This window comes from Schistocerca cancellata, chromosome 2, assembly GCF_023864275.1.
Source record: "Schistocerca cancellata isolate TAMUIC-IGC-003103 chromosome 2, iqSchCanc2.1, whole genome shotgun sequence".
Lineage (NCBI taxonomy): Eukaryota > Metazoa > Arthropoda > Insecta > Orthoptera > Acrididae > Schistocerca > Schistocerca cancellata.
The window spans coordinates 403331483-403347531 of NC_064627.1; the positions used below are offsets into that span (position 1 = coordinate 403331483).

The 16049-nt window shown below is 41.1% G+C and overlaps 1 long non-coding RNA gene across 1 annotated transcript in view; it reads right to left on the minus strand.

Annotated features, from left to right (window-relative positions):
- The window catches only part of LOC126161846 (uncharacterized), a 45525-nt gene extending 29722 nt beyond the window's left edge, over nucleotides 1-15803 (minus strand). Inside the window, exons 1-2 of the long non-coding RNA XR_007534966.1 lie at nucleotides 15566-15803; nucleotides 15346-15483 (exon numbers count right to left, since the gene is read on the minus strand). This is a non-coding gene — a long non-coding RNA (uncharacterized LOC126161846). The remainder of the gene's footprint in view (nucleotides 1-15345; nucleotides 15484-15565) is intronic.
- Between the last annotated feature and the right edge of the window lie 246 nt (nucleotides 15804-16049).

Below are 16049 nucleotides of genomic sequence, written 5' to 3' on the forward strand. Positions count from 1 at the left end.
CATCCCTGGAAGCGTCAGTGACAAAGCGGTATCTGTAATAACATTTGCAAAGTGTACAGAGTAATAAGTCTCTTCAGAGCTGCAGTTTGAGTCCAGGCGTTAAGCGCACGTGTTACGATGAAGACCTGACGCCTCGTCAGCTGGTCGTGGCGTCGCTACCTCTGATCAGAGCCATGACTGCGCGCAATGCTGGTGACGTCGGCGAAGCGAGGAAGGTGCTGCCCACCCAGACACTCTACAATGACACAGTGCGGCTACCACAGAAGCGCTCTAAAAGGCAGCCCATCATGCACTCAGGTGGAGACTGCCGCCTGCGGTCCAGGAACTCATTTGTTGTAAAGACTAGGTCCTGTCCATCCACAGTTGGTCGACCAGGACGGCAGAAGATGCTCAACCATCTACCAGGAGGCTGTGGAGATGCGTCATGCCTTGCTGCGGTGAAGACAGGAGCTTGCGGATCATCCGCAATCACACATATTGTAGGAGGGCTGGCAGCACACGAGTCTTCTCATCCGCGATGATCCAGTAGACAGCAACTATGGCGTGTATCAGGTTTGCTGCATCCTGGTACTGAAGTCAGCAAGCAAGCATCAGGCTGGCCATTATCGATCAGCTTCTCGAGTTTTCACTGAAACTCAATAGACTATCATTATCTCTGGTTCTAGCGACACGGGCAAACTGGCAGCACGACAGAATATGTTCTTGAGCTACGGAAGCCTCGCTATTTAAAGGGCCTAGCCCGCATTCATGACACTATGGCTCTGAATACATGAGCGCATTTGCCCTCGTTTGTCGGACCCATCAGCGCTCCTAACCTCTCTGTGGTAATTCAGTAATTATTCTGGATCACTGAGCTGGACTTTTACTGTCTACCTTTGATTTAGTAGAGGTGCTCTGGTGATGAAGTTACATAGCATTAACTCACAGTGCCTTGTGGAACAGCACTTGCGCTTCTATCTTGCTCTGAGGTCTGTTGCGTTGGTGGTACGCCTTGTTGACATACCAACTGGCACATCAACCCAGCACTAAACCTCTCTGTTCTGAGCTCGCATGGTAGAACATTTAAAAAGCTTAAACATGTACAATAAATAATTCTGCTCTGCAATACTCCTCCCCTGTGCCAAGAAAAACGTCCCGAATTTTGTAAATGTTTATCCTCCGCACCAATCTCATAGATCTACTTACATAAAGTTCGTTGTGCACTTTGCACCAACTTTGTCACTCCTGGGAGCTGATTTAAAGAGATCGTTTCCAACTTCTGTATCGTTATTCTTAAAATTCCGTTTGCTGAATCTTCGTTAAAGTTACGCTACCTTACCCCTATTTTCGTTTTCACGAAATATACTAATTTTACAGGTTTCTTAGTCCATCTTTTTCAGTTTATGCTAGTTAATCACTCGACAAGTATCTGATGTGTCAGTAAGCATGCACGATGGATGCATCTACGTCTGAGATATTGACAGATTGCTATCTGAAACAAGGCAATATTAGTGGCCGAAATGCTTATGGGTAGCACATTTTGGCGTCGGTTCTCCTGGTATTGCTAAATATAAACATCAAAAACAGTTTGCATTACCTCGGTTCCAAGAGTTCCTGGACCTGTACAGAAAATTGGAATAAGGATCAACACAAATATCATTTCCGCCTTTTTTATTTCTCATGAAAGCCACACATTGAATGTTATATCACCTTACAGCGAGACCTTCAGAGGTGGTGGTCCAGATTGCTGTACACACCGGTACCTCTAATACTCAGTAGTACGTCCTCTTCCATTGATGCGTGCCTGTATTCGTCGTGGCATACTATCCACAAGTTAATCAAGGCACTGTTGGTCCAGATTCTATCACTCCTCAAAGGCGATTAGGCGTAGATCCCTCAGAGTCGTTGGTCGGTCGCATCTTCCATAAACAGCACTTTACAATCTATCCCAGGCATATTCGATAGGGTTCATGTCTGGAGAACATGCTGGCCACTCTAGTCGAGCGATGTCGTTATCCTGAAGGAAGTCATTCACAAGACGTACGCAATGGGGCGCGAGTTGTCGTTCATGAAGATGAATACCTCGCCAATATGCTGCTGATATGGTTGCAGTATCGGTCGGAGGATGCCACTCACCTATCGTACAGCCGTTACGGCGCCTTCCATGACCACCAGCGGCGTACGTCGGGCCCACGCAGTGCCACCCCAATGCTGCACTCGCTGGACAGTCTGCCTCCAAAAACGTCTCCGACGATTGTCTTGTTGAAGGCATATGCGACACTCATCGGTGAAGAGAACGTGATGCCAATCCTGAGCGGTCCATTCGGCATGTTATTGGGCCCATCTGTACCGCGCTGCATGGTGTCGTGGTTGCAAAGATGGACCTCACCATGTACGTCGAGAGTGAAGTTGCGCATCATGCAGCCTATTGCACACAGTTTGACTCGTAACAGGAAGTACTGTGGCTGCACGAAAAGCATTATTCAACATGGTGGCGTTGCTGTCAGGGTTCCTCCGAGTCATAATCCCTAGGTAGCGGCCATCCACTGCAGTAGTAGCCCTTGGGCGGCCTGAACGAGGCATGTCATCGACAGTTCCTGTCTCTCTATATCTGCTCCATGTCCGAACAACATCACTTTGGTTCACTCCGAGATGCCTGGACACTTCCCTTGTTGAGAGCCCTTCCTGGCACAAAGTAACAATGCCGACGCGATCGAGCAGGGACATTGACCGTCTAGCCATGGTTCAACTACAGACAACACGAGCCGTGTATCTCCTTCCTGGTGGAATGACTGGAAGTGGTCGGCTGTCGGACCCCTCCGTCTAATAGGCGCTGCTCATGCATGGTTGTTTACGTCTTTGGGAGAGTTTAGTGACATCTCTGAACAGTCAAAGGCACTATGTCTATGATACAATATCCACAGTCAACGTCTATCTTCAGGAGTTCTGGGTACCGGGAAGATGCAAAACTTTTTTTGATGCGTGTATGTTCCAACATTTGCCCAATGGGAATGTCACCTTTCTATGATGCTTTTTGTGTGTCTAAAGAATATATGAGCTCATAGTTCAGAGTGTCGTTAAGGTAAGTTAGATTTTGCGGTGACAGTACTTCTAACGGTTTATCTGTTCAATACAATCCAGAAGGAGTGAACTGAAGTACAGTCGTACTCATGATTGTAGCTAGGAGACGGAAGTTCGTCTCGGCTATCTCGCAAGTCGTGCCGTTTACCAAAACACCACTATCATGTAACTCGAGCTTTACCGTGCCTTGAGATTTCCCATTCTTATAGCAGTTCATGATTAAATGTTATGTTGCAAAAACTGAGTACATCCATTGCACTCCTACCTACTGCAAATAAAGCTGTGGGGCCAATATTTTTTTCTGAAATTTCGTTGCATCCGTTTACCCCAGAAGTAGTTGTATCTCGCATGTCTGGGCGTCAGTCTGCACTTCTCTGCCTGTGCAAAAGGTGATATTCTCCTTCTAAGCGTCTTGTAGTGGCCTTAGTGACATAAGAGGTTGAGCTTCCCATGCTCAGGAATTATTACCACCTCTCGCGACTTCACTTGTATCCTTTTTCTTATCGCTGTCCATCTCACTAGATATGGAAGAACCGTGTATCATCGATACTGCGTGTTCATCCCTACAACTGGTAGTCGAACCACTATGTATGGCGTTGCTGTATGCGTACTCCCACGGTCGCCCTATGGTAAACGTTGCTGAGTTCTTTTCCAACACCTCTGTTCATTTCGTAGCTCTGTAGGAAATTCTACTTATGCTAGTTGCGACCCTGACAAGAATTGTTGCAACGGCAGTAACACCTATGAGCTGCTTGCTACCTGTGAAGACTGAACGAAGATAAGGAAAGCAAAGAATAGAGCTTATAATTGCTTTCCTCAGAGGTCAGCTACTTAATTTTCCGGAAAAGCTTCGCTCAACGACGAACATTACTCACAACGAATGCCGATGCTGCTCGCTTTACTTTACTTCATACCTATAGTGGAATGATTCACTAAGTTAAAGACGTGGACTGTCGTAGTTTTGAAAAATATATGCACAATTCGATCTGTCAATCACGTTGTGCTGTGTGGTTTATTAAATGTCGTACTTCGTTTCAGAGTGTCTGAAATTTTGCGTCTCCTTTCATGCAATAGGAAAGCTGATAATCACATAGAATAATATACAAAGACATGATCTGGCTTTGAAATAAACAGACCAGATAAACATTAAACGAGTTCAGTATATTCCTAGTTAACGAGTGACTGGTTATTGATTCTTACATGATGGTAGATGGAAAAAGGAAGCTAGTGCGAAACAGCAAGACTTCTCCTGGCTGGTTGCAGAAAAACGTGAAGGATGCGCATACCTTCATTTACAAGTATCTTATTTCAGTAAGTTATATATCGCTATCGGACTCTTGGGTCTTCTCCCTCGTGACATATATTTTAAACTTTACATATAGAAGACAAAGAAAATAAATCTGGATTCGGAGTCTTATATATGTAGTTGCCTCCTTCATTGTCTGCAATACAGGCTGTCTAATTACTGTCTGCTGCAAATCTGAATGTAGCATGGAGTATTATTTGGTACTGCGTTGTTGTTTGCGCGTTACCTAAAATATGGCTAAGCTGTTATTAAACAAGCAGGAGTACGCCTGATACCAGCTGTTTTTTTTTCTTTCTTTTCTTGCAGTTGTACGGGCCATGAGCTAGTTTCTGTACGACTGCAAGGTCATCTACGAATAACATTCTTTGGACATCGTTACGGACCTGAGTAACTAACTGTTAGTGTTTGATCAGAGTGTTGTGAAACATGAAAATAGGTGTAAAGTTCATTACTGACCCAGTATTATATAACATTATGTGATGGGAGAGTGTCTGGTTGTGCTTTTTGTCATGCTTATTTCTATGTACAGTATTATTAGAGCATTAAATTATTAAAAAACAAGCACAGCCCCAGATCGTAGAGCTAGTTGTGAAACGATACATTTCTTTGTCGCATATTACTATAGTGCTTGGTTACAAAATAGTCTTTCGTGTTTACTAAACCATTACTGAAATTGGGATATACGTTGTCAACAACTTATACCAAATGTGTCAAAATTCAACTCAAGCTGCTTTGTGTTCATGATTGTTGTGAGGCTGTGTGGCCATATCATTGCCTTTTTTATACAATTTTTTTAAAAAATGCTTCACAAAAGTAACACAGCTCACATCCCTCAAAAATTCATTTTTTATGACCTCATACTTGCATTCCGCTTGACTACAGGTACTGAGTCCACATTTTCACTGTCACTGTGAAAATCATCATCTACAAATGGCAAGACGGAAAAGTAATCTTGAAATTTTTCTGTGTTATTGCAATCATCTATTAATTCAGTCGTGGCAAATGGCAGGGCAGAGAAGCCATTTCTTTTATTTTCTGCGTTTTGTTCGTCCAGCAATTCAACATTTGCAAAAGGTACCAAAGAGAAATCATGTACAAAGTTTTCTACATAACTTAAGATATAGTCTGGTAAATCATCAATTGCAAAGGGTAGTAGAGAGAAATCGTGTTCTGTATTTTCTACCTGTTTGCGTACATTTACTAGTTGACCATTTATTTTTTCTAAAATATTTGTACATAGTCTACTGACATGTGTTAAAAGGCTAGCTGTCAGTCTATCAGATTTTGATAATACTTCCTCTGTAATATAATACGATTGGCCAATCATGTTATGCTGTCATCTCCGCAAGGTTTGAACACTCTTCCCACTAATCACATGGCCAAGGTAGTTTACCTGCATTTGTTCTAAGTGGCACTTGCCTATGCAAAGCATTAAATGTGCAGATCATAGCCTACTGAACAGATCTTGCCAGCGTTTCACATTCTCTGGCATATTCTTTGAGAATACAATGATATCATCCAAATATACCATTCAAGTTTTCAGCTTTAAGCCATGTAGAATTCCATCTAATAACCTCTATCTTCTGAGACTACCTCTAGCTGTTGATACTTTCTTCTCCTCAGATCCATAGTTTTTAAGTGTTGGCACTGTCCTAGGTTGTCTAATATTTCCATAATATTGGGAACTGGATATGTATTCGTCACAGTTTTCTTATTCAGGTAGCGATAATTGCAAAAGAGTCTGTACTTCCTGGTACCACCTGTTGAAGTTTTTGGCATAGTGACGACATCTACATCCCATGGGCTCTCACTATACTCTATTATACCTTCCACTAACTATTGATTTATGCCTCCGTAATAGGTTGAAGTTGCCTCAGTGTGTGATGCCGTTTCCTATGAACCAGCCCATTATTTTCCATAGGCGTTCGGTGCTGGGTAACTGGTGTTACTGGTAAAAAACCCTTCATGTTAAAGGAACCCATAAACTTTTGTAGTGAAGTTTCCACTGCCTGCCGAGTGTTACCTCACAAGTGACTCATTTTTTCTCGGTAACGCTGCTGCATCGATCGTTTACTTACAGCTCTGGTTATCACTTTACCTATCATCTAATACCTCCAATGTGGCAATCATTAAACCCTTCAACAAACTATCCATGCCCATGCCAAAGCTACGGGAACGACAAATTTACCATTAATAATAAGTGTGCTACACTTCTATGCACAAAGTAATGAATTCTGTATAATTTTTCATTTTCTTTCAGTGGCTCTACCACACATAATACTTCTTTTGGTAAATCGATATCAATGGAAACCACTACTAACTTTACCATACCTGCTGATATTTTATCGTGAGAACCAGTCTTTAGCATATGGGTTTACTGTTTAGATGGTAACACCTTCATGATAGGTGCAACTTGCGGCATTACCTCATTTGCTGTTGTATCATCCAATTACAACACAGTCCCAATGTCAAAGATCGATTTTACGTGTCTTTTGTCGAGAAAATCTAGCCCAGGAATTGCCGAATATCCTTGATCCACATATAGTAATACTTCCATATATTTCTGAATCTCTTATACTGAAACGTGCGATGTTGTGCCCAATTATTCTCACCCACTCCACGCAGTTCATGATTTGTGGCCCCCAGCCTCCTCCTGACCATGAGTTCCAGAATGACGACTGACACGTGCACATCTGTGTCCACCAAAAATTTATGTTCCTTGCCTTTTACAGAGCGTGAAAAACAGAATTCCATCTGTACATCTACTTGTGCAGTGTTGCGTTCTATTGGGAATGTCTTACGACAGTTGAAGCACTCCCGTTTGCGTTCAACGGCTACTTCTGCTGGCGTTGCTTCCCCTTCGTATGCTTCCCACAGTCCTGTGCTTGTCCACACTTATAGAACTCAGGTTGCTGACACTGCTTTCGTACGAGACTTTTACATCTGCATCTGTAACACTTTACTTCCGCAGAAAAATCGCGATGATCCGTAAGTGTTCTAGTATCAATACCGATCTCCCCTAATTGTGTTGCGACCCTCAGAGCCACCACTAAATCCTCAAGATTTTTCATGTATACGATAAGTGACATCTCTGCTTAGATACCACGTAGAAAAAAGTGCAAAGCCCTATTCTCGACTTCCCAAACAAGATCGCATTTTGCATCAGGTGGTATGTTTGTGCATTGACCCTCCGAATTCTATCCAAAAAGGTTTCTACCGATTTCTTATGTTTCTATGTCAATGTGCTTAATCTTCCCCGGAAAATCCTTGTGCTGCTTGCTTCTGATAACGTCGCCGTAACCCATGTTGCTGGAATGTTTCTGCTTTACTGGAAACTTCATGGTACAACACATACGTCTTTTCTTCGCCGTCCAGTCGTAAATTAGCCACACAGAGACAAATCTCGTCTGTCGGGCCACTCACTGCGGCGGTAGCCTTAACATTGTCAATGAACGCTGTTACGTCCTTCGTTGCCTTTCAGAAAAAGGTGTTGTTAAGGTGACCGCTGTAAGATCGAAAGAAGAAGAGGAGGGTACAGTTACTACTGTCTTGGTTTCCATAAGCCCTGATTGTAATTACTTAACAACATGTTGTAAAACTTCTACCGTCCTATGTAGCTCCTCCTTTTCCCGCTGTGTCTGGGAATTCAACTATGATGCTACTTGTACCTGCTGCATCAAGGCAACAACAGTCTCACCTGTAGTAACAGAAATGGTATCTGGCATTTTGTGTAATTTACTATTTCCGTTTTCAAAAACAAGAAATAAAAACGGAAATACTGTACTTCCAATACGTACACAACAGTTATACACTAATCATTCCGGCGTATCATCGCCCAACGAGACTCAGAACGATAGGCCACTACGGGGTCTATCGTCTAAACAACCCGTGGCTTCGAACTTCGAAATCATTCTCCCCACAGCTGCATTTGTCAACGGACCTTTACCCTTTCGAATCCCCTTCCTATGGCGATAGGATCGCAACGCTGAACTTGCACGTTCCCCATTCTGATAATACAGCTTCACTAAAAGCGCCTTTTCAGGTAACGTCAACATGCTGCGACTGCTGGCGCATTTAGTTCTCTCTCTCATTACAGCTCCTTTTATACACGATTGTCATTGACGTTTTGCTGTCCAACGCCATCTGTCGGACATTTTGTGAACTTTGTTTTTTTTTTGTTCTAATAAAACCCCATGTCATTCCAAGCAAGTGTGTCAATTTTTACCTCTCTATCTACATTATTCCGTGGTTTATTAAGTTTTCTTATTCATACTGACTTTTTGATCACCCTGTATATTGCTTTTCTACCTACCTCGCTCTGAGGTCTGTTGCATTAGTGGTACGCCTTGTTGACATGCTGACTGGCACATTAGTCCTGCACTAACCTTCTCTGTTCTGAGCTCACTTTTAAAAAATTTCAACATGTTCAATAAATTAAACTGGTTCGACCAACACATACAAGACAGTAATCTGAAACAGTAACTCCTTCTCCACACAGCAAGTTTGCCGCTCATAGTAATAGCCACGAGATAAGCTGTAAGTAATATACTAGTATCCTATGTTGAAGAGATCACATAGTTAGCTTCCCTGACTAACGTGAAGAAAATATAAGCACAAAATTCTTAGATTTAGACGGTTTATCCGTAGAAAAATTTATAAACTCAAGACCTTGTGAAAAACTTGAAGCAACATCCACAAGGAAACCACTGTGTTACCCATTAACCACAAAGTATAATCAACAGAACGGGAAGGTAGAAATGTTTTTATTAAGAATATACGACATACAAATACACAAAAGATCAAACGTAGAGAAAACACATAACACAATAAAACCAATACAATGACACAAACAGTAATCAATCAACCGAAAGCCTTTTACACCAGTAACTACCACACCGAATGTAACGAAAGTTCTGTAAAAGTCGTAAACTTTTTCACATAATATAAAGTTAAAATATAAATCTCGACTTGTCACAGAAACTGAAACATAGTACACATGAAGACACGGGATACTTAACACAATCTGTAATATACCAGATCATACGATCGCATTGTTATATGCATTACATATGTAAAACTGCAAAGGAATTCTCTTAACTATACAACGATTACAAAAAAATCCTGTGACAGCAATGAGCATTCACCTGTTGTAAGCCAAGCACAGGAAACAGTACGTAATTTCATTATAATAAAAGACAAAACTTAAAACATTGAACAAAATATTAAAAGGATAAAAAGGAATTTTTATGGAAAATCAATAATTCACCAATATTTTCACAGAAATAACTTTAAATTTATAAATAAAAACCGGCGGGAGTCAACTACACCATTTTTTTCCAAAATTTCTCAAGTATTATAGAACAGATATAACAAAGATAGTTAAACACGTTTTGAATTTTGGCGTACAGTTTGACATAGCGTGAATGTCAACACACAAATAATGTAAGACCACTGGAAGAAACAGTTTTAATGATGTGCTTTATGGATCACGTGCTTTATTTCTGTGACTTCTCTCCAGGAGTCTTGTACTTTTTGTCATACAGAGAAAACGATGTGTTTTGGATGCAGTGTGTACTACTTGTAGACTGCGTTCGTGAAAAACTGATAAATTACACACGCGCGTTTCTAACGTCCTGAAAGCACACACTTGGCCATTACCTCTTCTGATTGCAGTAACCAGAAGCTTCGAAGTAAAGAAGTCAAATGGGGTGTTGTAACACACCTGACAACACAAATAATTGCCACTGGCATTGCCTTGGAAATAAATCATTATAAAACTGAGTGGTAACTGGATTATTGTTAAACTTTGCTACGTTCGTATACCTTTTCTTGCGCTTCCAAGAGCCTCTTATTTCTAAATAAGCGAATATACCAATTCCCCTTTTCAAATGTAGTAAAACATTACAAACTTAACACTAGGTTGAAATAATAATTGTTTCCGGAATGTGTAATATATTTATCGGAGCGTACTAAATAGGAGATGTTTTTGGGGTGGAAAATGTTAGTAGAGGGCTAGATAACGTGTACTCAGCTGCAGATAAAGTGAACATTATTATGTGATTGATCTTTCTGTCTGTCTACTAGAATGCGCCACAGGTAAGTACAAGTAGGTTTGTATATACATATTTCTCCCGCCTCCGTAATCATTAGCGAGTGTTTCTGTCTAGTAATAAGCGAAATTGTTGGTAATTCTCAGATCCAAAGTCATGTAGAGAAGTCAGGAGGACTAATCAAACTATGGTCAAGAGAGACGGCGCAGGGCTTAAGACTCTGGTTTCATATCTGGTACAATCGGGATCCAGTTCCCTAGTTGCCGCTCAAAGTTCGGGATCCCGTGGTTTCCCTAAATCAGTTAAGCCAAAACCTGAAATGGCTTCGTTGAAACTTCATGCCCACTTTCCTTCCCCATCCTGCCCCAACAGCAGCCAGTGCTTCGTCCCTAACTACCTTGTCGTCGGTGGGACATTAAAGCCCAGTCTTTCTTCGTTTGAACTAGTTTCGCTTTTACCAGTTGACAAAAATAAAAATTTCCGTGGCAGAAGGAAGCAATCTCATATTTGACTGTCGTAAGTGCTTAGATGTCAGTGAGTAAATTTAAGGTTTCATCAGGTGAGCGTGCCATTTATTAAATCTTTTTCTCCAAAACTTCCCACAGTGGAAGATGTGGTAGTGCGTCTCGGAACGAGACCAACAGCTATTCAGCTATAGTTTCTACAAAATGTTACTCATTTACCATCTCTCGAATCAAAGCTTACGTATACAGAAAAAATACAATTTCAGAGTATAATAGATAGAAGCGCTATGTCTGTAAGTTAATGTAACAATAAAACGAGTTAACTTACAGGAAATTTGATGTAGGAGAATAAGGTACCAAAGTCTAAGGTTAGCAATGGCCAGAGAAACAGAGGACACTAGTATTTTTTTGGAGGATCCAAGGTCCTAAGCTGTTTTCAGTATTTTATGTATTTGGTTAGTAGATCGTAATGTGCTAATGAATGGGTAGATTTCCATCATTTTCTAGCACTTAACGATGTATCATTTCTGTAGAAACTGAATTTTGAGAGAAATTATCCACGATAATGATAGGCGAGATGACGGCCTGGTGTAGTTTAGAGGCAGTTGAATCAGTCCTGTCCCTCAGAACATGTTAGGGTCTAGAATTTTCACAGATTAAAGTCACGTATCAGATCAGTCTAAATAACCACGTTCGATTTACAGTCCGACAGAAAATTCCAGTATAGTGCAAACTCCACTAAAAAGGGAATACTGCTTATAGTTCTAAAACATGACGTATTACTTATTGCAAATATCACAAAATATTGTTATTGATTTTATTCAGTTTGAGCAAGGAATGCTTATTCTCTAAGGGTTTCTGAAAGGCATGTTAATAGCCTGTCGTTTTTAATTTAAACCACAATTCTGAGTTTTCAGAAATAATTTCACTCTTTAATTTGTATTTGAAATTATTTATCTTAAGAAATATAGAGCATAGAAATATGAAGACCCGAAGATAAACGTAAACTAAAAGTATGTTTTTTAACTCATTAAAACTCATTGAGCGTACCTATCACAGATTTTTTGTCGGTCTTTTTGTGATGTTATATAACATGATTTTTTCTGTTCACTATATTTACATTCTGTTCGGAAGTATATAGATTTCGTTTGTGAAAATTGGCACTTGTACTTCGGGTTTGCCGATTATGACAACAAATAGTGCAAAATTAAGTTTCTTCGCATTTACATTACGTTTATTATAGCTAGAACTCCATTATTAATAGAAACACCTGAGGGCTCGCCAGTAAAACTGTTGTCTTGAAATAATTATTCTTAACTCGTCATTGGTTCTTTTTTGATACTGAGACAAATTTAGAAAACAAACTACTGTTCCACTCTACGCGTTCAGCGCATAGAACGAAAATTATTTTCAAACTAAATGACTTCTTGAAGTATTTAAAAACTGTGATACATTTTTAGGCCAGTATTGTTCTGCCCACGCTGTACTTATGTACCGAGCGAGGTGGCACATTGGTTAGCAAACTGGGCTCGCTTTCGGGAGGATGACGATTCGAAACCTCTGTCCGGCCATCCTGATTTAGGTTTTCCGTGATTTCCCTAAATCGCTTCCGACAAATTCCGGGATGGTTCCATTGAAAGGGCACGGCCGACTTCCTTCCCCATCCTTACCTAATCCCATGGGACGGATGACCTCGCTGTTTGCTCCCTTCCCCCAAACCAACGGACCAGCTTACATGTACATTCTTAAAGAACCAGCTGCAATTTGTTGAACCCTTGATCACATCTCGAACAACAAAAGAACTACTTCTCCTATATCCCAATCTTCCAAGCGCAACGAGATATGTATTGGTCTCTTCACTGTAATTTGCACTGAATTAAGATTGACACCACTGGAATTCCTCTCATTTGATGAAATGGTCTATGAATAGCTAATGCACACTGTATCAGTTTTATACTCAGAGAGTAGACCACAGAATACTCGTTATGTTTACCAGTATCAATGGCTGTCGATCGTTGTAAAGCGATCAGCGTACTGTACAATCTGCAGTCAATGAACTCCAGTCCAAGAAAAGCCGTGAACTCTTCGCAATAAACATGTCTTAATGAGTGACCGCGAGTATGTACAAAAAAAACGCACGCTATCAATGTTTACTGTATAAATCTCGTTTACTAGCGGTTATTAGCGCGTAACAATTTATTAGCCAATCGTGACACAATATCTGGTTCTCCTGCGGTTTTGCCAGTAAGTTATGGAGTGTCATTTGAAACTGTCAAAGATTGTGCGATTGGGAAACGGAAAATGAAACGGAATATATTTGAGTTCAATGACTGGGAGCATTCCTTCACTGCGTTCTTCGTAAATCGACGCGAGTTTAAGACTACTGTTGGAATCGAAAGTGCCATTCGAAACACAAGTGAATATTCTTTCTTAGCAGAGTAACGACGGAAGATACAAACGTTTCTTAAAAGCGATGTAAACGTTTGACGTTTCTGTTAATAGCGCATAGTGGGAAGTGTAGCACTCACACGGAATCTCCCATTTGTACGCGGATAACTTCCATGTGCGGTTCTAACAGCTGTTTTTAACTAATGGAAGTCAAATTATGGAAAAGTCAGTGGACTACATCAGAAAGATCCCTTTAGCTGCCATATTGCAGTAAATAAAGAGTCGTAATTGGGTTGCGAAGCTGTAATTGATACCGTTATGGTAATGGGCAATACCGTTGAATTCGCGTCTTATGAACATTTATTACATTTCGGCAATGATATACACAACTTTTATGCATTCATCGGTGCCTATGCTTTTCCAGATTCCGAATTTACTATAGTGGTGTATTTAGAAACTGGTATGTACGCGATTTATAGATTTTAATTACTTTATTTCTTATTTTCCATGAGCTGCAGTAATCACACTAGAACATTGCTAGTTGGTCTCCAAAGAGTGTTTGTTGCATATAGCTCCAACTGAATACATTGTCAGTTTTTAGTTGCATGGAAACATCGACAAAGAGTGATTCCCTTTAATGCAGGGACACAATCCAATATCTAGTCCGTATGTGTCATAAAGTACCACATTAGAATCTTATTTGGTAGTCCGGTCTGGTATAGCAACGCCTTTTTTAATATATTTATCTCAGACGTGACAATTCATCTGGCCCTCCATGATGTAATACCCTCCACCACGTTATTTATCAACGTTGAGATAGTCAGGGATATACACTATGCTCACAATAACTAATAGCAATGCTTGTATTATCGGAATATATTGTACAGTTTGTAACACAGAACTAAATGATAATCAAAAACGAAAAATATATACAAGGACAAGGTGAAAAGGAGGAACCGTTGTTAAAATTGTGCCTATGGACTTATGGATAAATTACGAAAGACTAAACCACTAGTTTACTTTTTAAAAAAGAACGAAGCAACGTGTATCTGACTGGTTTTTTTAATAGTATGAATACTTTATCTCTATGTGAAGAAATACCTCAAATGTAAAACAGTATGGTATTATGGATCAACATATGTACACATACTGATATCTACATTGACTTTCTTTTCCTAATTTTGAAACTGAGAATATATGTGACTGAAAAATATTACATAGCAGGTTCGGTACATCCAAATATGCAAATGATTCGGAATATGGAAGAGTACATGTTCTCTGATTTTAAGCATTTAATATGGTGTGAAGCCCTCACATGTTGTAGTGATATGATAGGCACGTCTTAACATGGACTCAAAAATAACTTGGCTATGTTCCAGCGGAATCTCCCTCAGTGTGATATGCATGCGAGACTGTTAAGCATCGGCAGCTGCTGCTGGCAAACTGTGACTATAAAATTGCCAGGCGTGTATATCGAAAGCATGCTGGATGGTTCAAATGGCTCTGAGCACTATGGGACTTAACATCTGAGGTCATCGGTACCCCATAACTTAGAACTAATTAAACCTAACTAACCTAAGGACATCACATACATCCATGGCCGAGGCAGGATTCGAACCTGCGACCGTAGCGGTCGCACGGTTCCAGACTGAAGCGCCTTGAACCGCTCGGCCACAGCAGTCGGCTCATGCTGGATGGATGCGATGTCAGTCGGAACTGTTGGCCGGAGAATGAATCTTACCCTTCACCATTCGAAGAAAGCTTACATCTTCCATAACCATTTCGCCAGGTATTTTCCTGCTGAAATATGACATGTGGAGTAGTCTACAGAAGGGATACAACTTTGGACTCCTACCGATGTCGCGATCACTGTTCATATTACACTCAGTACGTTGTTGTCAAGGTTACATGTGTCCAATGGCGCTCCAAACCACTGCGGCTTGCGTTTGAGCGCTACGTAGTTCATCAACGGAAACTGCCAGATTGTGGCCTGGCAGCGCGCTAACTCGCATGTGGACATCGCTGTAGGTTAGGTGGAAGTAAGACTCGTCAGAAAACACAACAATTAGCTACTCACCTTCCCACTGACGGTGTTAACCTGACCACCGCAGCATGAAGAGTTTGTGGTTTCTGGACAATGGAAGCAGACGCAATGCCACGCAGTCTGTCAGTTCGGCCCGCAGTAGACGGTGCAGAATCGTCGACGCAGGCGGATCTATAATTTTTAGAATCGAGTCGACTTTGTGGATAACAATGTATTAGCAACTGGGACTATGCAGTCGAATTAGTTACTGTACCATGCTGTTGTCACATTGTGTAGGACAGTGCCCGCTGATCGCTGTGTATAAATCTCTTCTGTTCTGTAGTTCGACACTGTGGCAGCAACGTGCCCTGCACGAACCAAAAAGTTATGGTATGACAAGTACACCACCTAGAGACCTAGTATTCTGCTCCGTTGGAACTCACACACGTGCTTTTGTGTTTTGAAGTCAATGAGGCCTATTAGCTCTTGCTTTTACGTTTCCACTTCGCCTGACAGCTCTTTATTGACTGAGCTACTCGTAGCACTGAACCTTCTGGGCCCGCTGCCAGGCCTATCTGCATACCATCTCTATTCTGACGCAATCTCTTACTGTTATTACGCCGGCCGGGGTGGCCGAGCAGTTCTAGGCGCTTCAGTCTGGAACCGCGCGACCCCTACGGTCGCAGGTTCGAATCCTACCTCTGGTATGGATGTGTGTGATGTCTTTAGGAAGTTTAAGTAGTTCTAAGTTCTAGGGG